Source organism: Ips typographus, linkage group LG6, assembly GCF_016097725.1.
Source record: "Ips typographus isolate SLU linkage group LG6, UJ_Ityp_2.0, whole genome shotgun sequence".
Taxonomy (NCBI): domain Eukaryota; kingdom Metazoa; phylum Arthropoda; class Insecta; order Coleoptera; family Curculionidae; genus Ips; species Ips typographus.
The window spans coordinates 5,148,688-5,170,602 of NC_138427.1; the positions used below are offsets into that span (position 1 = coordinate 5,148,688).

General features: G+C 32.3%; 1 long non-coding RNA gene across 1 annotated transcript; it reads left to right on the top strand.

The window, feature by feature from the left end:
* Positions 1-18,573: 18,573 nt before the first annotated feature.
* On the top strand, positions 18,574-20,198 carry LOC145730674 (uncharacterized). Its single transcript, XR_014178655.1, has 2 exons — positions 18,574-19,567; positions 19,906-20,198. It is a non-coding gene; the product is annotated as an uncharacterized LOC145730674 (long non-coding RNA).
* The last annotated feature ends 1,717 nt before the right edge of the window (positions 20,199-21,915 follow it).

Consider the following 21,915-nt stretch of genomic DNA (forward strand, 5'->3'; position numbering starts at 1 on the left):
AGACTGACGAAAATTTGATTAGGTTAAAACGTCAAAACAAAACGTTACACCAGTATAAACATTTGGAATTCATTAGAGTTTTATACATTTTACACACACATTTATGATTCTAAAATATTCCCATTATATTTCTTACGGCTTAATGTAATCCACATGATATTATTCTATTCAGAAAATGACTCATAAATAAACAAATTGCAAAATACCACTCTGTCTTAGGTTTAATCCCATAAATTACGAAAGCAACCCTCTGTAACCAGATCATACCTCCACAAGCAGATAATCCCCCACAAATCGACCAAAGATATTATATAATACATAACGCATAAGCATGAAAGGAACTAGACTGTGAACGGTAGACTCATAATCCCGACATGGACATGGATGCAATGGGAATTCGAGTTTATTGTAATGGCAGGGATAGGGTCGAAGATATGCGAAATGAGAAATTACGATAGGGCTCAACGATGGGAAAAAAGGGGGCTGGAAACCAAAAATTGCATTTAACCCTGTTACAAGAACCTTTATAGTTCTGCCAATCCATTTTTGGTATGATTCACTCCAATATCTTTCAGTTTCCGCTGACTGAATATTAGAAAATGAGAGACAAGAAAAAGTAAACAAAAGGAGATTTTTTTGTTTATAATCCAGGAAAACAACAAAAAGTCTGGATCTTAAAAATTTTAGACATTTCTTCCTGCTTAGTTATACTTAATGACTTAGTTATACTTGACTCGACAGCTGTCAACTGCCAAAACTCATTCAGCGTTAATATACAACTGGAATATCCAAATAGTCCAAATTGCATTGCTTGATGTGCATTTATTGATCTTAAAAAATCTCCTAAAATTTCTTAAATTATTTTAGGCATTTTCTTCAAAAATAAATTTCTGGGAATTATCCATCTCTAGTTATATAACAAACGGAAGTCGCCGCATGTTGGAAATGGTAGTTATAGCAGGAACATGGCCTGCACAATACTCGGAAAACGCAGAGCCATATCGTCGGCAAAATTGCTTAATATATTCATGTAATATTTCTTATTCGTCAAGGGCAGCTGCTCTCGTTCGTAATGGCTACATTGTAAACCCGTCTGTTGTAAAGAGGCTAAAAGTTATTTATTGTTTTAATATTTCCCCCCGTTTCTGCCTTAAGGAGAGCCACCACTGATACGTAAAGAAAATCTGCATCAGGGAAATCACGAGGCACTTAACACTTTATAAATATACACATACTAGTCTGAAAAAATAACTACAACAGATCGTAAATGCGGTAATCTTTATGGGGGTCGTAAAACGGTTTATGGACGCTAAATTGATTCTACTTCATGAGATTTATCAAAGAATTTTTAATTAACAGGAACTGGTGCACACTGGATTGTAATGCGAAGTGAACTAAGCTTCCCAGTAGATGTTTGATAATGTTTATGAGAGCAATTAAATTGCTTTTAAATTATGTAATGTTTAAATTGGGACACTTCCAAGTAATACAGGAAAGCAGTCTGAAAATTTAAACTATGTTGTTAAGATTATGTTTAGAATTTCGGGACACCCTGTATTTCCGGGATCAACCTAATACAAATTTTCCCTAATTTTTAAACCCCTCTAGAATCATTTTGGATGTGCCAGACGCTTCTAAATATAGCCATATCTAACCTAACCTAACCTACTATAAAACTATATTACTACTAACTTCTACAAGTCCTAAATTATCCAAGAATTTTCTAAAATTGCCAGAACCCTTTACAAGTTTCCTAAAATTTTTCATAAATTTGTTAGAGGCTTCTAAATAGTTCTAAAAACCCTTAAAATTGTCAAAGAGCTCTACAAGTCTCTTAAACCTACTAAACTACTAAAAATCTCTCCGAAATTGCCAGAAACCCCTAAACATTTTTGGATTCTTAATAGTTCTAAAAAACCTTTAAAATTGTCAGTGCTCTACAAATATCCTAAACCTTTCAAGAATTTTCTAAAATAGCCAATGTCTCTAATTAGTATAGAAAATCCACTTAAATTTGCCAGAGTCCTAAACTCCAAGTGTCCTAAACCTTCCAAGAATTTTCTAAACTTGCCAGATGTTTCTAGAAAAATTTCGGATGTGTTAGAGGCTTCTACACATCCGAAAAAATACAACTTAAGAGCTTTAAACATTGCCAGAAGTCTCTAAAAGTGTTCTCAATCGTCATTTTTTTTTTAAATTGTTAGACGCCTCTATAATTAATTTGGAAAAGCCAGAGGCCTCTAAATGCTACTAAAAATCTCTCTGAGAATGCCACCCACTTCTACAAGTGTCCTGAACCTTCCAAGAATATTCTAAAATTGCCGGAGGCCTCCAAAAGGTAAGATTAACAGAAAAACAAAAATGATATGTCTAGTGGTAACGATGAAGATGTCTTTTATGTAAATCTGACAAGATTTACATGCATTGACATGGTACTAATTGGTGACATCATCCCCATTTTGTGTGAATTTCAGCATATTACAGGACCCGAAAGTAAATACGGTGTTGGTTTAAAAAATTCCATAAACTTCCTCCCTTAAGTTGTTCATTTTTAACCTCAACATGGTAAAACACAAATTAACAAGGACACAAAGAAATAAGATGACTGACTTTTTGAAGTCAATTTTTGACCGCTCTCTATAACTATTTTCTGCACCCACTCATTAAAATAAAATTTGTTTAACACGACATAACACAAAAACCAAGTAAAAACCGTTTTTTGATACGTGTAAATTAAAATTGTTTTGGGGACTAAAAACGTGAAATTTCACATGAATTGGTAATTATCTCAGAAACGGATACAGAAAGGTATTTGACATTATACATGAAATATGTCTAGAAATCACTGAAACTGCGAAATTTTACAGGGTGTCTCACTCAAAAGAAAACCAGTTGACATAACGTTCCGGTTAAACCGGAAGTGACATGACAGTCCAAAATTTCTACAAATATTTGATTGGGTGGCTACATATAAGAAAAGCTTCTTGAAAGTGTACAAAACTGCAAAAAAAAAATAGGCATACAGTCGGTGTTTGCAAAAATGCAAAAAACACCACTAAACAACCGAAAGTAAATTTAATTATTACATAATTTTTCTCATCAGTGATTCTCAATTTAGCTACAATAATTTAAGAAATAAAAAGTTTGCCTCTTTACTAATACAGCTTGCATTTTGGTTAACTAGTTTTCGATATAATAAAAAAATAAAATCTTCAGACTTTAAAACAAATTCCTTTATCTTTATATTATGATCTTGCTTACATAAAAATTTCAACAATGCTACATAACCTTATGGCACTGAATTTATTATTCAGCCACAATAAGAGATTTTATCTGACTAACAGTTAATTTCCTAGTTTAGGAGAAATCACAAAATGACAATCTACACTGAACATACGGTCAGCAGGAAAAAAGTTACTAGGTTTATGGTTCTTATAAATCAAATTTAGAAGTATATCGATGAAAGCAGCTTTAAGTTTACTGGAATTCTCCATGTAATTTGTAGTGATTTCAACATTTTTCCTCTCTTCTCAACACAACTTTTACTAAATAAATCTTGAAAAATGTTTCTTACAAGCGTGCTGTAATTCTAATAATACTACATATTATTGTTTTGATCTTGAGAATGAAGTACAAAATGTTCCTAAAATATGCACACTTATCCGGTCGCTCTGTATATGCACCAAATCATTTAGAATGAACATGTTGACATATTCAATTAACCGCACATGAACGCTTATATTTACTTTGATATTCATTATTATTGCGCTGAATTAATATTTATTAATCGTTTCGCGAAATAAACAACCACTTTGTCCGGTATAAGCACCAATTTGCATTCGTCGACAAAATAAAAGACACACAAACTTAAGGCTGTCCTTATGAAAGTAGTTGCCATTCAAAGGCAGTTTAATATAGCCATTAATTTTTTAATTTAATGCGCCGACAAACGGTGTAAGGCATTGGTATAATTTAGACTCAAATTATGCACTTTGAAATATGATGTCTGAGGATGCAAGTCTGATATAGTCGCAAATTATTACAACCCAACGCAGGTAGTTGTTTTTAAAATTCTTGGTGTTTTTTAACTTTCAAAATCTAACAAACAAGCAGTCAAGGCAATTTCAATTATACCCGCCACTGGCCAAAGTGCATCATCCAATTTGCTGTGCTCTGGTAACTGATGGTCTGAACAGTTTATTTATAATAATTAGACTTGAGGAGATATTGAATAATAACACTAATAAATTCGTCGACAATGAGCGGTATTCAGACTGTATTGGAGCCTGAGTGGGTGTCAGCACCGCGGGATCCTGCTTATTTATTGGACATTCTCAAAAAAAGTAGATTACAAGTTTTCAAAGATTTTCCCAAGCGTTAATTTTCTTGGATTTTGCCAATCAAAGCGTAGGTAATTGGCAAAATATAATCCACTTAGACGTCCGTCCCCCTTCACTTGAAGGAACACTTTTATCCAAACAAAGTAGCCGGAAAAACGAAGGTGTAAGGAAATTTAACACACCCTTGCAATAATACGTTCTTCTTCGGCTTTCCATTTTGCCTCATTCATTTGCATAAGCCTTCATTACGTTTCCCACTGGGAAATGATGAGAAGAGACAGGCTCGTACTTTAGTATTTGTATTTTTTTCTTCTTGAAGAACTAGAAAATAGTCGAGTGAACCGAGTGAATGAGCTTATGTTTGATAAATAAGTGAATAGACTGAAAAATAAATTATTATTTAAGTTAGTTTAATAGCAGGCTATTTGAAGTCTAGTTCTGCTACTACAGTAGAACTAGAAGGATAAATGACTTGGTAATAGAAAAGAATCAAATAACAAAAATATGTCATAGAAAGTAGCATCAGTCTTGATTTGCCCGGTTTGATAACAATTTTAATAATAATGTATGATTTAACGTAGTAACACAATATTTGCATTGATAATGAGACTAGTCATTATTTATTTATTAACTTAATTTCATCATTAATTTAATTTCAAATCTGCCACACTTTTTCTTCTTCGTAATATTGAAAAATAATTTTTAAAAAGAGTTTACAGTTTCTCTTTACATTTTTCATTTTATACAATTCTATTATTAATTTGAGTTTTCTGTAATTTGAGAAGATGCTTTTAAAATAAATGCAATACATGTAAGGAAGTAAATAATTAGCCCTGTTCAGTTACAAATTTCAAAATTGTCTGTAGCAAACGAATTAAAACAGATAGAAATCTACAATTTTCGAAATATTTATACGTTTTTTTGAAATCTGAGTTGACCTCAAAAGTGAATTCAATTTCTCCCTTGTATTTTAAAAACACAAAGGGTTCTAAAAATTCTGCTGGGGCCATAATTATTATCAGGAAAAAGGAGCAGGGTGTTGAAAAACCGCAACCCTGTACCTTTAAAAATAACTGAGGTAGTTACTACAAAAGTGTCAAAAATGGGACATCATGTTTACTGTGTCCAGGATAAGGAAGGCTATGATGAGAATCTTGAAAACTATTAGAGATACAGACATGTTAAATGGGAGATGTTGGGTAATCATCAGGGGCTTAAGTACATAACATTCAGAAAATTATATTTTGTGAAATGATTTGATTTTGGATTTTACGTTTTAATTTTTTGTGAGGTTAATATTTGATCTAGACCAAAACAATAAAGTGAAACAAATATTGAATAGTAAAATTAAAGATTTTCTAATAATCCAATATTAACGTAGGTGAAATTAAATGAGTGGCAAAATCCGGTTCTGGATTTCAAGCCTGACTGAGTGGAAAAATAGGAAAATTTCCAGGCATCTCGCGGTGGCCATTCCCTGTTATCAGGGTAATTTCCAGGGGGATATCGCGCTATAGTTGTTGGAGAAATTGTTCCGGCAACAAGGCAGACGCACATTAAAAAAGCGCGCTCAGCTTCCGATGAGTTTTTCGAAAGGGGTGCCTCTCTTTAGCATGCTAACTAGCTACGCTATTTGTTTTCCAAATGAACGGCATATCTTTTGATGTTTACGAGTCAGCAGGGAAAGCTTTCCACCCACTTGGCCTCACACGAAATCAATGAGAGAAATCCTGGACAGGACGTCATAAAAGCGCAACTTGAACACAAAAGTTCGTCCTCCTCTAAGCAGTGATTCCAGACACGATCTGCACTAAATTATTAGATTTTAGATCGTTTAATAACGTCTCGAAATTCCTGTCTTCAGCTTCCCATCACGTACTCGATTTCACAGCTTCGGAATTCTCAAACAGACATTCCGGAAAATTGCGATCCGTTTGACTTTTCGTCGCCTTTTATGTGGAAATGGCTTTGCTGCTCGGAATCCATATTGTTATGGATTCAGTTCGAGACAACTTATACAGCAGTTTGAATAGAACACGACTTGATTTTTAATACTAGGTCGGAGATATTAAATTTGCGGCAGATGCAGAAAAACCGAGGAAGATTCAATGAAGCAACGAACATTCGATCAGGGTTTAACATTGCGCCCTGGGAGCCGTCTTAGGGCCGCATGGCCCTGCAGCCACCTTCTTTAATCCCAAACCAATCTTTTATCTCGCACACGCTTTCACACTTAAGACGGTAAAGAAAATATTTTCCTGCCTTTTTGCAGTAAATTTATTTTTCTTTTGTATTTTGCCGCACTCTGGAGGACTTGGATTACGAAGCTGAAATGAAATAAGAGGGAGTGGAAATTCATTAAGAAAAAAAATAAAAGAAAAAAGTTGTTAAGGTAGGAACTCGGGTTAATAACTTTTACTTTGATACCTAGTTCTAACAGAAGTTTTCAAGTATTATGTGTTTTTATATTAAACCAATTTCATTATTTGGCAAAACTTAAAAAACAATGATAATTAATACAAATTAAGATGTAAGATTGTACTGTACTACATTTTATTGTATACTTCAGAAATGACGAACGTTTTCTTATGTTTTATCTTAAATTTTAAACGGTGGCTTTTTCTATTAGCGTGTTTTTGAGCTTTTATCCAATGTCCAAAATGTATTTCTAGAGGTTAGGTTTCTTGGAAACTTTTAATTCTATGACTATTTCTCGCTTCTGTTTATAATTTTTCCTATAATTAAGGAAACCTGCAAATGGGGCAAATGCAATTATCAAATTTTCAACCAAATCATAATTAATTCCTACTTTTCGTAAATGTTATAGAGCAAAATGTTGAGAAAATACATTAAATAAACACGAGAGGTCATTCAAGAATTCACTGCCACAGAAAAGCAAATTTTAAAATTATACATAGGAACTCAATGATGAGGTTAGGAATTTATATAATATCAATGCTCTCGATACAAATGGCTAAAACTTTTTGATGTCGTCACAACCGCTTTGATAGATTGACACACGTCACTTCACTGCTGTATCAATTTTGGATTTTAATAATCTATTCTCTGTTACAAACCACACACTATAAAATGATTGAATAAAATATGGAACTAAAACTTGCGTTCATTTGTAAATAAATCTCTCTCAAGTCATATACTGTGTTATTTGGAAGGCAACGATTCTTCTTCAAGTGTCTATTGGTTCTGAAGACCTAGTAGCGAACATCCTGGATATGATTACTTTTCACGGCTGTCCTAAAGTCTTTAAGCCATGATATTATCCTTCTTCTTGGTGGTCTTCTGCCATAAACTTTTCCTTGAAGAACGGACTTTTAAAGGTGATATTTCCTTTCATACTCAATCTTCTCTTGATGGTTTTCATTACTTCCAACTATTTTTTTTTCATTCTTTCCATCAGTTGGTCACTCTGTCCATCCATAATATTCTCAGCATCCTCCTGTAAAGCCATATTTCGAAAGCCTCAAGGTTTCTTTGTGTTGCCTCGGTTAATGTCCATGATTCTATCCCATAGAAAAGAATTGAGAAAACATGGAGGAGCCTGATTTTAATGTCGATGTTGAGGTGGCTTTTGAACAGCTTAGCCATTTGGTTGAAGGCGGCTTTTGATCCCAATTGTCATTGATGCTACTCTGTCTAATGGTGTGTTGTTGATCATTAAGCTGTATCTTCCATCACCAGTTACTCTACTGATTGAATGTTAATTTCTAAGCCATATTTACTGCAGACGTCTTTTATTTTTTCATTAGCTCTTAAGTCGTTCGTTAAACGACAGTATCATCTGCGAACCGGATATTGCTCAGTCGTTCTTCATTCAGCAAAATTCCTGTGTGTGGAGATTCTTCCGAGTATGATGTAAGATTTGCTCCGAGTAGAAATTAAATATGAGGGGAGAGTACAGCCCTGCCTGACTCCTCGAAGAATGTTTACTGTGTTGATTTTTCTTCCATATTAACTTTCTTGACTTATTCTATCGAACGCCTTCAGGGTACTAATTCCTGAAAACAGAATTCTCAGAAGAAGTAGCTAACAATGACTCTATTTCATCCCACATACCGTTCTTTTGATAACTCCCTCCCTCATTTCAAGAATATGCCCTGGTGGTCAACATCACACAAACATCACAGTTCATATCCCTACAGCGCTGGAACAATACTTATTGATATGATGGAAGAAGGCATTATAGAATAATAAATATAAGAAAATATTAAGGTTTCCACAAACAAAACAATTTTGATTTAATTTTAGACTACACAATTCCTTACGATACGACAAATAAATGCTAAATTCCTAAGACGAAAACGGAGAGTGTGCTTTTTTTGGGGTGTGTTCTAAAAACAAACACCATTCAAACATTTTTCCTGAAATCTGAAATAAACATACACTGAAAATGTGGGGCGTTAGGTTACTAAAATTAGAAGAACCATTGTGAGACGTCCCTCAATCAAAACTATGAGCAATCTTATCGTTAACCATTTCCGTAATGAATATGGCGTCCATAATGGATCAAAGAGGAACGTTTCTTTATTAAAGTGCATGGGTGTAAATTTATACATCCCATAAGTCGGGACATTATCAGCATATACAAGTCGTGTTTATTTGCGCGTTCCTCTAAAAACATCGGCCGACGTTATTCTACCTTAAACATATGGCCGTTATAAATATGCTACAAGTGATTTACGGCCTGATTAACGTCGTCCTTTTAATAACTATAATTTAACGGAGGTTTATTTAATATCCCGGCGTCCTGTTTAATTTTTAACAAAGTTTAAAATCGAAGAAAAGAGATCATGTAAATTGTCGATGAATTTTTACAGCCATCAGTCCAGTTTATTGACGTTGTAATCGCTCTACATTCAACTCTGTCTTTTATTGATTGTAAATATTTGACTCGTTGAAGTATTTCTATAATAAATTGTCAGCTGGTTTGCACAATCAGCAGACGTTGGTAGAATTACGAAATTTCTGAAATTAAATTTTGAATATTGTAACTGGGAATGGTAGGAAATTAAGGGAAGAGAGACACGTAGAAAATTAAAATTCGTGCCGTCTCCGTAACGAAACTAGAAACGTCCCAGTTTCGTTGCAAAATTCAAAAGAGATCGGATTATCCCCGCATAAATTCATGCAACACGGACTCATGCAGATTTCCGCTTTCGTTCTTTTGCATCTTTAAACATTCCGCATGCGAGATACGGCAGCTTATTTCCCCATAGTCCAGTTCTATTCCCGAATAGAAATTTTCCTCCGAATTATATTTTCCTCGCAGATAAAGCGAAAAGCACGAATGGAGCTAAGATTACTTAGGTTCCCGGTATTACAATTTAGAATTTCTTAGCGCTGCAGCGGTAACGGCCAGGTTATCGTAAGGAACTTGGAAATAAACGGAAATTTATGTTTTGCGGAAGGTTCTCGAAAACTTTTCTGCCGGGATAAAAGACGGGGAAAGTATTCAATATGGGGTGCTGGCTAAATATATTTTTGAATTTAGGAGACGCTTTTATTACGCTTCTTTAACGAACGTTACACACGTTTTGTTTAATACGATCTTACGTGTGAGCAGACTTTTCCAGAGATTAAACGTAAATGTAGAAAGTATAGTATAGTATCATTTATACGAAAAAAATCAACGTAAGTTTCTAGCTAAATACAGTGTGATTCTGCTACTGCTACGTATAGAAGGGACTTAAAAATGACATTTGGCGAAAACCTAACATCCTTAAAAAAAGGGTTGAATGATTTCCTCAAATTTGTAATGTAAGTTTTTCTGGAATTTAGCCCCCTTTTGTCACCCTGAACTTTTTTGTGGTGCGCCACTGGAGAAGAATATTATAGCCTTTTAATATCTGCTTTAATTTAGGACTTTGTAATCTGCATTATTTTGTGACTGTCACAGCTTTCAAATTATTTATTGGTAATATTTTCCAGTTTTGACATCATTTTCAAGTATTTAATTATAAGAATAATTAAGATATTCACCCTGTAAGAAGTTCATTCATAAAGGAGTGGCTCAGAATCTGGGTTAATAATGTTTTTTTTGCCCCTATCTACGCCACTGAAAAAAGTGTGCTTTCAAAACGTTTTCTAAAGCCTTAAAGCGTTCTACGTCAAAAATTAATTACAAACATTTTTCAAAAAACTGACCCTTTTTTTAAGTTTAAAAATAAATTAAACATTAAATGATTTAGAAATTGTTGATTGTTTAGTAACTTTTAATAATTAGTTAATTGGTTAATTTGTATGTAATTTGTAAATTTTTCCAATTCATTAAATTAATCTCTAATGTCTAATTGGCACAAGTTAGGTTAGATTTATTTTTAGCACCTATACAAAAGATAAAGTTTCAATTTTAGGTTGTTTTGCTAAGAAAACTGAAAATCTCAAAAAATATAAAACATAAAGACTTAAAATAAAAAACTTTCATATATGAAACACTCCTACTAATTAGATTTCTTCGCAAGTACTTGTAGGGCCTAAATTTGAATCCTTTACAAAATTACAAGCTTTAAAACAAAGAATATACAATGAAAATGTTTGATTTTAAATTATCAGTGTAGGTATAACAATTTCCACTCTACTTCCTAAATAATCAACCTAAATTCCTCCACATTGTATCAGCCTGAGTTTACTTTTTTGTATTATTACAGCATATCAACAAGAAATAGGTTAAATGAGAATAGAATCCAATAGCAAACCAAAATTGAGTCCCGTTGAAACTGTTTAGAAACCCCTCATAAAAGATTCCATTAGGGGCCGGACCGTTCGTATTGTGTTGCGGCATATCTCCCTCTGTATTCAATTTTTCCCATTTTTGGCAGCCGGTGTTTAGTTTGCATATCGGATGAGAATTCGGAGCGCAGCCATTTTATTACGGGCTTCGGATGACTCCTTATCTTAGCGAAATTCGCAAAGTTTCCCAGTTTCCCCCAATTTTCATCTTGATATTAAAATCTTAATTGAAGCCGTCTTAGTTTCGAACGATTTTCGTACTGAATTTGATTAAATCCGACTCAACTAGCTAGTGCAAATGGAAGTTTTTAATTGAAACTTTGTTAAAATCTAATCGTAAATTTAATAGAGAACTGGGCGCGTTTTCTATGCAGTGCAGATGGTATCGGAAGCAGAACCAATTTTCTCAAACTGCTTTGCATCTATGCCAAACCTGCTCCCGCATCAGAATGTGCTGTTTTTAGACCCGTTATCGTGGCTTGTCATGAAACACTGCTGTGCACTCGTTTATTTAATAGAAAATTTGAGGAAATTGAACTTTTCCTATCCAATCAGCAAGCAATTTAAAATTATGTTATAACTGGTTTCTTAATGTGAGGGGTGTAAATAGCAGGAACAACTTTTAAAGTCAACGTTCCACGCAGTGACACCGGGTATTCTAAAAACAGAACTGCCTCGGTAATGCAGGCAGTATGCATACAAAAATAGCGTATCTAATAGCACCGACAAACAAAATTATGCAAGCTCATATTAAAAATGGAAAAAATATGTAAAATGGTTCAGTAGCTTATTTCAGGCGGGTTGGAAAAGCTCGGAAAAGAGGAAAATGAACTATAAATTATGCAGTTGCATATCTGCTGTGTTTCGCTTTTTCGAACGCTCGTATATGGCAACGTTGTTTTGCTTTTATGACACTCTATGACGCTGAATTTATACATCAGTTATTGCCTTTTCCTATGGAAATTTTTAACCAGTTCTTGTCCGGGGGTCGAATATCTAAAAAAAACAGCTCTAAAGCCGGAACGTTGGTACCGGCTGTATAATATGCAAAATGAAGAAATTCTAGTGTTGCCCACGCCATTAGCGAAAGAAAGAAAAAAGTGAGAAAATTTGCATAAGAGCAAAACAGGGTCCGGATAGCCAGCAGGAGTATTGTGCGGTGCAAGATGGCACTGGCTATAAATTCTGCAGTTTACTCGGCATTTAAGAATGGCAAACAGGCACCCACCTTTTGCGAGCCGACAATCCCATTATTCGAGCACATTACGTATGTCCCTCGCTACCATAAAGAGCCTACAATACGTCACTGATTTTTCTTGATACCAGGGGCGTACTTTTTTTTAAAGTCGCCCAATCAAGAGCATCAAATGTGTTTAAAGGTTTGCCAAAATAAAGTCTATTTAGAAAACAGTAAAATATAATAAAAAAGCTTATGGTTCAACTAGTATAATGATAGTCATTACTCATGGATCGGGATAGGCAATGGATTTTACTATTAAAACGTTATGAGAAAACATGGACGATATTTTATTGAACAGTCCTTTAAAAACTACAATGTCCAGTATATGGAGAACTGAATTAGTAAGCAAAACTGTCAAATTCTACCAAGTTGGTTGGAAATCTGTTTTCAATATTGCCAACTTGACAATCCTACCAGAATGTTGCTAAACTGACAATTTCTACCAATTATGTCAAACTTTGTTGGTAAAAATATGAATTTTTGCAAGATTTTAAAACAGCTACTAGACAGAGTGTGAAGAGTGTCAGATGCTCTACTTAACAAAAGGTATATTAAGACTAAAAGTTCCTGTAAATCAAAATACAGGATGTCCAAATTTTGGTTTTTTCCTGATCGCAAAAATCTTAAAATGTAAGTAAAAGATTTAAAAATTTGGTAAACAATCACGTGATTGGGAAAACTTCAAAATGTAAAGGAAAAAACTAGTCACGTGACTGTGAATAAATCTTGAAGATTATTGAATAAATAGGAACAATGGTCACATAATGTGAAAAATTTCGAAAAGAGACAAAAGGAAGGAAAAATGTTTGCCTGACGCAAAAATACATAAATGAAAGCAAGAATTTGTAAAATTGGGCACGTGATAGGACAACATTGCCTATATTTTGTTCTGTGTTATTCTAAAACGATCTTTCGCATTGTATTCACTACTATGTTTCTAGTACAGTGGTCTGCACTACTGCACTACTGAATTGCTTCTAGATTTAGTATGAACAAAAAATACAGAGTCATGTAAATAAAGAACAAAATCGCACATCACTAATTTCAATTATAACGACAAATTCCATTGAAATGCTGGTTAATTTCATACCAAGTTCGATCCTAATTATATCTAATTTTGTAAAAAAAATTGAAAAGATTCATTAATGTGTTTCTCAAATTTTTTTGATATTCTGAATTAAACTGGCAGTTAAGACATATAAATAAGTTAATTAAATGACATAAGTAGACAGCAAAAAATTAACGTTACGCCACTGTTCGGCTGCAAAAAGCTCGAACAATAAGCACACGATGCATGGGAAGAGCTTTCCCATAAACTGCCTACGTATACGAATACGCATACGTCACGCCAGAGTGAAATAGTAATTTTTCTCTGTCTGTTGCAGTTATCTTGATGCGGAAACAAGGACGAAAGGATCGTGTTGACAGCTGAGTTGGTTGGGATTTTGTGACGTCGCCTCCACTTACTAGGCTCGACAGTCGTTTATTTTGTGCGTGACAAGTGACAGTGCCCAATATGGCCACCTTGTAGCATGTGACGAACCTACTTCCGATCTAGATGGAGCTTTCATAGTATTCCACCATTGTTCAATGTAAGTTACTTCCTGTCTCTTAATATTTATGTGTAAAAGTGACCTTTAATACATGTGTAATGCACTTAGTCTCACAAAATTATGTTCTTTTAAAAGAACGTCTTAAAACAAGTCACAGAAACTGAAAAATTACTAATTTTACGTAATTACAATTTTAATTAAGTATTAGGAACATAATGTTTGCTATTAAACTTTGCTTTACTGCTACATGTCAAATTTTTAACTTAAACTTAAATGGTTTTCTTTAAAATTTATTTATTAATCTATACAATTTGTGTGTTTACTGAGAAATAGTAAAAATAAAAAATAACATTTTCCAGTCTCAATCACCATACTAATTTACATAACTTTTCAAATAATAAGGTAATTTGCAGTTTCTTCTAACTCCAGAAAGTACATTTTTTGGCTTTAAAAGAGTTTTCTGAGAGAAGAGATCTTTTCTTTGTCTTGTTCTAGATTATTTACGCAAAATCTGTGTCTTATCTCTCTCTTTGACTTTCAAAACAATAATTAACCATGTATCATGCTTAGAAATTAAAAACATAATAACAACAAATAGTTATTATGTATCTTTCTGTTTTCAATTTAAATGGAAATTTAAACTTTACGTTCTAATAGTCAAAATGAATTCAATGTAACTATTTAATTATCGTATAAGGAATAATGAAAAAAGGTGAACAACAAATAAAATAAAATAAAGAACAAAGCAAAAGTGACACATAATAAAGAGAAAAAAAAGTGTGCTAATTGATCGATCATATTTTTTAATTGAGTTGTAAAATTAATACAAAAGTAATAATTTGATTTTATTATTTTTGATATTTCAAGTCTTCTTTGTCGGAAGTTTTAGCTTACAATTTTTAATTGTTTAATTGTTTTATTATCATGTTCATGCTTAAACCTTGAAAAAATGGGTATACTATTTTTATAATTTGAATTCTAAAATTTGTAATTTCTTTATTATTACATATTTGAACTGAAAGTAAAAAAATCTTATAAAACTAGGGTTATTCCAGCAATAAACATTTATTCAATCCAGTTAAAAATATTAAATACCAACGCAGATACCAAGTGAGTGTGAAACTAAAAGTTGTATACAAATACCCAATTACACCTGACAACTAACTAAACTGTGCATTAATTTAAAGTAAATAATTAAGAACCTGGATCTTGTTTGAGCTCAATTTGCCAAACACCGGTCAGATAAAATGTCCATATTTCTCTAACAGTTAAGCTTATAAAACGCAGTAAAGAAATTAATTTATTGCTAAACAATATTAATGCATTTAGTGGAAATTTACTGGAAAAATAATGCTAATTAGTTGCTAGCACAATAAGTGAGGTGAGCGAAAAAGTCTGTTGCTAACTTAACCGCAAAAAAGTTGTTATTTTAAGGAAAACTTTCATGATAGTTTTTAGATTTTTTACTTACATAAAAAACTAAATTTTCTAGTATTTCTGGTGTTTTTAATGTGTAAACCATACAGCGATAGTAAATTAATACTCGATTAAATTGTCAAGAGACGTCAGGAATGTAAAAGGAAACCCGATTCGATGAGATCGTTGAACTGAAAACGTGACTGTTTTTATTATAAAACGCTGATAAATCAAAGTTAATTATATATTTGAAATGATAAAGTGGGTTTACTAGAATAAAAACTTAACTGTGAACAGAATCAATTAAGCAAACGTAATAAATGAATCAATGCTTGCCAAAGTGCGTAAATGACAAATAATGTAAAGTGCTTCACCTCCCTGGTTGTTATAAATTTCAATAACCCGTATCTGTGTATATTTTTTAGCATTAAATGTGACATAATTGAAAATTTCAATAAACATTTAAATAACACAGATTGAGCTTATCGGCTATGAGGCCTCGCCAAATCGAGCAAACCGGTCTGAACATTTTTGCTATATAATTAATGCAATAAATAGTGGATTTCTTTTGTCACATACCTAAAATTTACATTCGGGTAATTTGTATTTTAATTTCGGTCGTTAATAATGTATGTTTGTTAGTCTATGTCTCCTTGTGACTATTAGTAGTAGAGAATACATATTCTGACCTTGCTAGCAGCTGCTTTTTAATGGCAGAAATATAATTAGTGTATTAAAAATTACTGCAAACTAAAGTTAAAATTAGTTTAGTTAGTAATCTGAATATTAATTTTTAAACTTTTTGTAAAATTTAAATATAGTAAGTAGCTATGTTTGTTTTACTTGGTTGTCAATATTTTTTATTGATAGTTCCCATTCAGAAACCATGTTAAAATAACAAACAAGTGCAATATGACTTGACCTTTGCAAATCGGTCTCGTTAATTAAGCATTTATCACAAAAATTATGAGCTTCTTATGGTTCATAAATTCACTTAGCCTGATTTTTATCGATTTAAGGTGTTGGTGTGGCAAATGTGTCTATATTATTGATCGAAAATTAATTTATTCGGCTTTGATTAGGTCAGTTAAACAAAACAGTCAAATTATTGTTCAATAAATGTGCCCATTTAAAATTATGTACAAAATGAATGTTTTGAAATTTAAGAAAAAAATACACGGTGATTCTATATTAAAATGTCAACAGGTGAAAGTAATTGCAGGTAAAAATAAATAAAAAAAACCAATAAAGAAATTTTACGTTATCTTAATAAGGTATGGAATAAGGCATTGTGTTCCACATAAGTTTTGTGCATCGATAATACAAATAAGGAAGTATCTAAAGTCTAGACGAACACGTGTTCCTTTTGTATTTGTGTCCATGACAAACTAATATACATCCAGTTGTGTGAATGAACCATGTGTTTTTGAATGTACGACCTTGATTTTGTGAGTTTTTAAACTAATTTATGTTTTAAAATTTAATGATTCCTATAAATCAGGAGTTATGTAGTAAGTCTTTGGAAAATTGTCGCAAAGGTATGATTATCAATTATAATGTTTTACAAGTATTATATTACATGCAATAATATGGTTATTCTTGGCATTTAATATCTGCAGAACTAAAGGAGTTTAATTTAAAGACATTATAAAAAGTAAAATTAAGAATAGCACACAGTATTACTAATGACAACTGGACCAATTTTTTGTCAAAATAACATAAGAAGAGTTTTAAAAATAAATTAATTGCAGTGTTCTCTTAATTTCCATAATTTTTGAGTAGTTAATGATTTTTACTATTAATTATAGATAAAAATTTTGGTCTTTACAGCCATTAACAAAAGGTGTGCCAAATTTTACATCAAGATGTAGTAATTCTATTAAGCCTTAGGAATGGCGATATCTATACAGTTTTACACTAATAGCTATTTTGTATAGTTACATTTTCTAATAATAATAAACTTCTTATAAAATAAATAAGACTTATTTCGTATGAAATTAATTTAATTGAGACAATAAAGAACCAGACCTGTATAGAACTAGAAAATCTTAACTTACCTATAGATTTAATTTTGTAAGTTAAAAAACGTTAACTCTTCTTAAAAAATCTAAAAGGTATGATTTTTCAACGTTTGATTTTTCGTAATTCTGGGTAACATAAATTTGTCACAAAAATATTAACAAAATTGCCACCAGAATTACTTTTTGACGTTAATATCGGTTATTTAACACATTGTATTGCTGTAAAATTTTGAAATAGCTGGATTTATTTCCTTAACTAGTCAAATATTACGTATCTTTTCTTTAAAAACTGTTTTTAGCTACTTAATTTGCTTGATGATGTGATGAGTAGTTTTATAGCTACTTATTAAGTAATTAAATTTGACAATAAATTTGAAATTTCTTACAATTTAATACAATTTGTACGAAACTATTATGCGAGTTATGGTTGTCGTTGATCACATTTTTAGAACAATAACCTATGAAATGCCGAAATACCTAGATTATTGATGATTGTGTATGTAAAAAGAGTAATTTGAGTACCTACACTTATTAGTAGTACAAGTACTATTTGGTATACCTACATCAATGTGTTGAAATTGTTGATCAAAAAAGATCAAGGTAACTTAAATGTGTTAATAAAATGCCGAAGTTTTTTGAGCTACAGGGTGTAGGTACGGGGGTAATTTGTTATTGAAAATTGACAAAAATAGAGGTTCCAAAAAGTTAAATTTCTAATGATTTTTGCCATTCTAAAAAAGCACAAGTTCTTGCACAATTTTATGAATAAATTGAATGAAGAGCAGCTACTTCGACTTATATAAATTAGATACCTACAACAATTTGTTTTTGAGGTAGGTATTTGTTTGCCTTCACACTCCACCCAATTTATTACATATGCCACAAAGTAATAGTGTTTAAAAAAAAAAAAACTTTTTTGAACTGGATAATAACAACATTACATTAGTATTTTGTGGAATACTAATATTTTCAGGTTTGAAATTTTTGAAAGAAGGAATTTTCAATGTATTTTTGTAAAATAGTGAAACTCATAATATTCTTGATAACTCAAAAATGTGGATCTCTATTAAAGATACAATTCTGTAAAACTCATTGATATTTTTATTAATAACTAATTTACTGATAGTATGTATACTTAATTAAGTACAAGCCTAAGTTCAAATGTATGGTAAAAATTTTAAAAAACTCAATAATTATTAGACATACATACATATAAGAGGAAAACAGAGACATCAGAGAGTAGAGGGTCTAAAATTACAGAAAACATAATTTATTCTTTATGAGCCTGGAAATAAGGGGCTATCGTATAGCGTTATTATTTTAACGCTAACGATACCGCATTCTCTTGTTAGTTGGGTAAAGTTAGATAACAATGTGTGTGTGTGGGGTTATCTGTCTATTGTGTATGAACTGTAATAAAAATATTTTTTTTACAAAATTTGTTGGTTTTCTGAATTTATAAATTTTTTTATTTTTTCGATTTTCTCGAGTGTGTTTATTTATAAAATTGCCTTAATTATGAATGTAATACACGATTATGTACTTATTAATACTATAAAACAGCCAAAAAGTAATCTAACAGCTATCATAAAAGGTCCATCAAAACAGAGTAAGCCCTAAACTGCCAAAAACGTACTCTATCTTAATATCCTTAGTTTTCCAATCTACCCTTCGGAAATAGTTTAATAAATTTAGTCTTTTTTATAGGTAATGGTATTGACGCCTGCGGTATCTCTGTTTGACGACGTCGACGTCCTTGTCGCACTCACAGAACAGAAGCACCCGACTAACTCCGCCTTTTTATAACCGATCGTCTAAATGCAGCCCTCCTCTTATGCATGCCATGACGTTTAATCTGTACACCATTCATGAACGTCAGAACGTGCCCGTCCGCCGGCTTAAACCGTGATAAAGCCCGGCCACCAGACGGGCCTGATTCACAGTCTAAAGTCCACCGTCAGTAATAGAGGCAAATTTATGTATTTGCCATGCAGAGTAATCACGTCGTGTAAATAAAGATCATCCAGTATATAGGGACCACACCCCGAACGTCACGGTCTAAACGTTACGCCAGATAAACGAAGAATCCAGCCCACGACCGAAGGGGGAGGACGCCACTGCGTCGGCGTCGGATTTCTGGATAGAAACGTCGCGACGCTGCCTAGTCCATTGCTATTCCAGATCTCCAGCTGGTAGCTTCTCTAGTCTCTCAGACCTTCCAGAGTTCGCATAAACAGAAAACACCGACAAGTAAGTAAACAACTCGCAACACCTGTATGATGCATGTTTGATTTTTTAATGTTTTCTTGCACCCCTTTGTAGTTTTCATCTTATTGCATGGCAACCTAAAAACCCAAACACTTGCCTAGGGATTTGGCCCTTCGAAATCTATTGCCTTCAATATCGAAGGGTTCGAAATAAATTTTAGTTACCCTTGAACAACGTGGCGGCGAGTATGGCTCCCTCAGGACAGACTCGAGGCACCTTGTTCACTGTAGTTTGGGTCCCTAGGGGGTTGTTTGGGCCTCCTTTAGTATCGTTCTTAATACAGTAAGGTACAATAAATTAAGTGTTCTTTTTTCCTATAGTTGTGCTGGAGTGAGATGACGAAACCATGATGGAGTCCACCCTCGATGATCGAATGCAACCCCCTGTACGTATACTGAATGTATCCTGAGTGTTTTTCTGTCCGGTATACCTTCAGTATACGTAACAGGAGGCGACATTTCTACATGGGATTTAACATCAAAACGTCCATTAGCAATCCTGGAATTAATTAGTACAGTTTAGGCTAGTTTTTTTATACTCATACTACATACAATTTTGTAATGTACATGTACACTAAAGTAATTAGATTTGTAATATAGCAATTTATAATCTGTTTTAGACATTTCTTGTAGTCGATTTGTCTTCAGATTAAACCGGCACTAAAAAAAAAGGTTAGGTCAAAGTTTATGGGCTTGTTCAAAGCCTCTGGGTCGATATTCCTTTTTGCTTTTACGACATCACATTCAAACCGTTTTATTACTTTTGGATGAGAATTTTTATTGAGCTGTGGCAAATATGGTGAATGCGCCGGGCCACTCATACTGTTTAGACTAGAGATTTTGTTTGATGTTAGAAAATGTATGTGTTGTGTCTTAAACTTAATATAGTTTGAAGTTTGAAAAAAAATTTTGCTTTATAGGAATGTTGTTAAAATTAGTATAGAAAGTGGGCTACCACATTGGATTGATTAAGGTGAACGCAAATTAAATGATACAAAGAAAATATGTAAGCAGTCAGTAAGACTTAATAAAATCATAAAACTTTATAATGTTATTTTCTTTACTTTAGTCCTGCTTCTTTAATAGCAAATAATCCATAAAAGTATTTTTCGGAAAATACAGATTAAAACAGATAATTTATCCAAACTATCATCATTAAATCTAAATGGGTTGTTATTAAAATAATATTTATAATTAATTAAACAAAAGAAGATCTTCTCCAAAACTGTTAATGAAAAAAACTTTTTTAAAGCTTATCTAGCTATTAGCCTTACTTGAATAAAATAAAAGAAAATAAAATTTCCATACAACAAGAAATAGTTTTTCCTAACTTACGTTTTATGTTAATTAACTTCTAACTTACCATGCAGCTTTGCTGTAGGCATATCAAAAGTGATAATGATTTAGCATTATGTGTATAATCAAAACATTCGAAACTCATTTTATAAAAATGTTATCTTCACAGTGCTCTTACACAAGAATTTGGTTATCAAACCTTCTAACTAACTAGTCTAGATAGGCTACAGACAGACAAACCAGACTAGTCAACAGATTATGCGTTGATTTATAAGAAAGAGATTTAGGCCTTTGTTTTGTATGTATTTTTGGTAAGATGCTCATAATGCATGAAAAATGCTAAAAAAAAATTTCTGGAATTTTAGTAATGTCAGAAAAACTACACTGAAAAAAAGCAAACTATGATACACTCTGAAACAAGAATATAGGGTCATGAAAGCTTTAAAATTAGTATTAAGTAAATTAATCTAATTTAAAATTGGACTATTTTCTTATTTTCATTAGAAGCAAATTTACTACTAACTTTAAGTTTAGTACCTAGTTATTTCTTCTTACATCTTATTATCCTTATATTTTTAAGTCACTTAAGAGTAATAATAGTAGAAGTTTAAAATATATAGGTACTTACGTAAGAAGTAATTTCAATATATTCTAATTTTGATTGTTTTTGAATTACACAAATAAATGTTTGAACCAGCTTTCTCTGTATTTTGCAATGTGTAATCCAAATTGTAGCAATTATGATTTATTTGAAAAAAACTACTGCAAAATGCTTTTTAAGAGGTTAATGCAGAACTTTCAACAATAGAGTACGATTGAATACTAAATGTATTATTGTAAAAACTTGAAAACCCACATTATTTACATTGCAAGAAAATTTAATAATGTGATTATAGTTAGCTTCTATCATCACTAATTAGACAACAATATGTTTCTTTTTGAAAAAAAGTGTTCTCTCTAATGAGGCTGCAAATTAATATAAATTACATTAGCAAAACAGGAGTTATTCCACAGATACCAAAATTCAAACAAAAT